Here is a 3,830-nt window from a genome sequence, read left to right as displayed (position 1 = left end):
CGGGCAGGCCTCCTGGGTGGGGGTGGGGGTCAGCAGGCTGCACGGGCACAGGGCATCTTTCAGGGGGTACCCCAGCTCCACTCATTCTGAGAAAGGCCCAGGGCCCAGATGACTTTGGTTGTGGGTGCTTCCCCAAGCTGGGCCCTGAACCGCAGGAGACCAGAGCCTGACAGGTTTTAATCACCATTTAGTCCAAATTGGCCCTTCTGTAGATTGGGAAGCCCAGCTACCCAACATGGGGCCCCTCACCCCGGGTTGCAGGGATCTGCGAGGGCCCAGTCTGCAGTGGACACGTGGTCAGGGTCCAACGTGAGCCGCGAGCAGACTTTCCATGCACCATGGGCCACAGCATCCCTGCCTCGGGCCCCTCCCCTGGCCACCAGAGAAAATGGCCAGTGGTCTGCTTCGGGCTCCCCTGGGCCGGGTGGTAGGAGTCCTGATGACAGCCCGATGACAGCAGGAGCCGTTCAGATGACACCCGGGCCTGCACCATGGGATGCACGTGTTCCTCTCACCACAGCCGGCTCTGTGTCAACCTGGGGCCATTGTTACATCTTCATCAGCAGGGATGGTGACCACAGCAAGGTGCTGTCTGTCTGTGGAAAGCCACCCCGATGGGGGGAGGGGTGGTGCTCAGACTGTCACCCCGCCAGTCCTCGCAGGGCTCCTCCTCCTCCCCCCCGCCCCCACCCCAGGGCCACCTTGGCAGGCTGGGCCCGCTTCTCATCCTGGTCGGGGGAGTGCCCTGTCCACGGCAGGACGTCCCCTGGGCAGCATCATCTGTCACCGTCTTGCTGTGTGCCTTTGGGCAACGCACAGACCCTCTCTGGGCCTCACGTCATCACTGGTAGAGGGATGTTTGGACTGTCCCCGGGCGCCCCGCCAAAACGGCAGATCTGACATAGCTTGGTCCTCTCAGTGGCTCTCACACCAGCATTTCCTTGCTTCTCTTAGGGTCATGTCCCCCAGTCCTCAAGTCATAGCCAGGGGGGTTTTTTGCCCCCAGCCTGTCTGGCTGGGCCAGTCTTCCTGTCTCTGGGACAAGCGGCAATTTGCATGTGCAGCAGAAGGGATGGGCGGGGAGTGGGGTCTTCCTGCCTGTGCTCATCTTGGGCACTCAGCTTCCTGCACAAAGGACAACCTCCACCCCAAACAGAGGAGCACCGAGCAGGCCCCAACCTGAGGAGTCAGAGGAGGCCAGCCTGGGCTGGGGAAGGGGTGCTCGTGCCCTCGTGAGCCTGCCTGGGAGAGGACCACTCTGGCCTGGAGAAGACCTGGGCTCAGAGGAGATGCAAACACCCTGAGGTGCTTGGGGAGGGCCTGGGTCCCAGGAGGGGCAGAGGATTTCTCTGCCGATGCTGCCCCTCATGGGTGGAGTGTCTCCTGACCCTCTCCGTCCTTCAGGCTCTCTGCCCAGTGGCTTCTCCACCTGCCACAGGGGCCATGGATTGCTCTCCTGTGTTAGACAAGAGGGGTCTGTAAGAATGATGATTAGCAACTTTATTACCAGCGAGGCTGCCCAGCCCCCACCGCTGGGGAAACTCCCTGAGTGGGGCTTGAGTCTCCCCCTTCTTCTGCCACAGATTCAGAACTTTTCTCCAGAAGGACCCAAATTCCCCTATCCCTTCTAGGGAATTGGTTGTGACAGCAGGAGCAGAAGGTTCTGGACTAGCTCTGGCCTGGTCCAGGATGCCTGGCAAGGAAGGGCACAGAGCAGCAAACATGTCAGTGGACACCCGCTGTGTGTCAGGTACTCTGCCCGGGGCTGTGGCAGGAGGGGAACAAGGCCCGGCCCAACATAGGAATGTGCATGCGACATAAAGGGCTGTGGGCCCAGAGCAGGGAGAGGTTGCTTCTTGCTGAGAGACCTTGGAGGGCTTCCTGGAGGCGGTGGTCAGCGAACTGGGCCTTGTGGCTGGGAGGATTCACACCAGGAGAAGGAGGGGCGGGCATTTCACAGGAGGGAAGCGCTTAGCACGGGCGCAAAGGAGGGAATGTGCAGAGATAAGTGAGAGAAGCAGCCCAGAGCTCTGGGGGGAGAGGGGGACACGGTCCCAATGTGACATGCAGACCGTAAACTCTGTGACGACGGGGGCACATCTGCCACCGTGTGTATCCCAGCGCCTACACACAGCCCCCTCTTGACCGAGACAGAGGGGACGAACGAAGAACAAGCGCAAGGAGGTGAGCCGGACCCAGAGCCTGGGGAGAAGCCTCAGAGAGTACCTCACTTTGGAGACAACACAGACCAGGGACACTTTTGAGGTGGTTTCCTTGCCAGGGGTTAACTGGCTTATTCCTCCTCGGCTCTCCCAGCTATGAAATGGGTTCCCGGGGACCTTCCAGATGGGATGTCCTGGAGTCTGGGACCATGCTAAGGGCCTCAAGAGACCTTTATGGTGCTGGGCAGACTCTAGGGCTAGGAGGTCGGGCAGGGGAATCAGGAATGCTCCCAGGAGGTGGCAGCGATGAGGCAGAGTTCTACGGAGGCTGCCTGGGGAGAGGGCGCCAGAGGAAGGGCAAGGTCACAGGTGGGGAAAGCAGGCCAGATGCAGGCCGAGTAGGACAACAGAGTTAAAGGGGAATTGGACTTGAGTGGAAAGGAGAGGCCAGAGTGACTGCCTGTCTCAACACCTCTGACTCAAGCTGGCCAGACACACCGCCTTTGCACCTGCCACGCTTGCTGCCCCAGGGCCTGAGACCGAGGCCACGGGGAGTCCCTTAAGGACTAGAGAGGATCAAAGTTCCCCCACCTTAGCTTGAAGGGGCTGCACCAGCCAGATTCTGGGTACCTCACCCTGAAAGGGAGGGAGGGAGTTCTTCTGCCCCACCTCTGGCTCTGCCGTGGGCGGGGGCAGAACCAGGGATGCTGTTGTCACAACCCCCAAGAACTTAGCCCCAAACCATTGAGCAGGGGCCAGGTTGCTAGGATGGAGGCTCTCTGTCATCTTCCAATTGCACATGACAATTGTCACTGAGGTGGCAGCCCATGTCAGCTGAGGATCCAGGAGGAAGAATGACTTGCCTGGAGCCTCCCAGTAAGGATCTAGCATTTTGTCCATTGAGCTCTGTCCTCTGACAGCTGAAGCTAGATTCGTTTTGTCCTTCCCATCGTGGCTGAGATGTGAAGGTCCCAAATGTTATCCTCATTCCCCAATCCCAAAATACGTCCCACTCCCCTGTCCCAAGGGCCTGATGTGCTCACTGATGAGTCAACCTTCCCTGACAGGTCATCAGTCTCCTTGGCCCCTCCATGGTCAATGGGCAAGACCTGTTCAGCAGGCCACCTGGATGTGTCCTGAACCAATTCCCTTGTCACCATCCACATGGCCCCCCATCTCCATCTCCCTGCTGGACTCCAGCCCCAAGCTCATCTCCCAGCTCCCAGGCTTGCCACTCCAATCCACCCTCCTCTCTAAAGCCCCGAGATCTTTCCAAAACACAAATCTGAGCAAGGCTCTCCCCTCTCAGAAATCCTTCCATACCTCCCCATTGCCCTCAGGATGAAGTCCAGATTCTCATTGACAGCTCCAGCCTCAACTTCTGCCTCCAGCCCCACCATCTACCCCATTACTTTATTCTAGCCACATGGACCTTCTTTCAGTTCCTTGAAAATGCCAGGCTCGTTGTATAGTTCTTCCCCCTGTCTGGAACTCTCTCTCCTGCTCCCCCACACCACACTTCCTTCCACTCCTACCCTCCTCAGATCACAGCTTAAACCCTCACTTCCTTCCTTCAGCCCCCACCTTCCTCTGTGTCCTCACAGGTCACTGGCTTCCCTCTCATGCTCTCATCACATTACACTGTGATCACTGGTTTGTTTGCTGGGT

This window comes from Neomonachus schauinslandi, chromosome 16 (genome assembly GCF_002201575.2).
Source record: "Neomonachus schauinslandi chromosome 16, ASM220157v2, whole genome shotgun sequence".
NCBI lineage: Eukaryota > Metazoa > Chordata > Mammalia > Carnivora > Phocidae > Neomonachus > Neomonachus schauinslandi.
The sequence above is the reverse complement of the archived record's forward strand: the minus strand, read 5'-3'. Positions refer to the sequence as shown.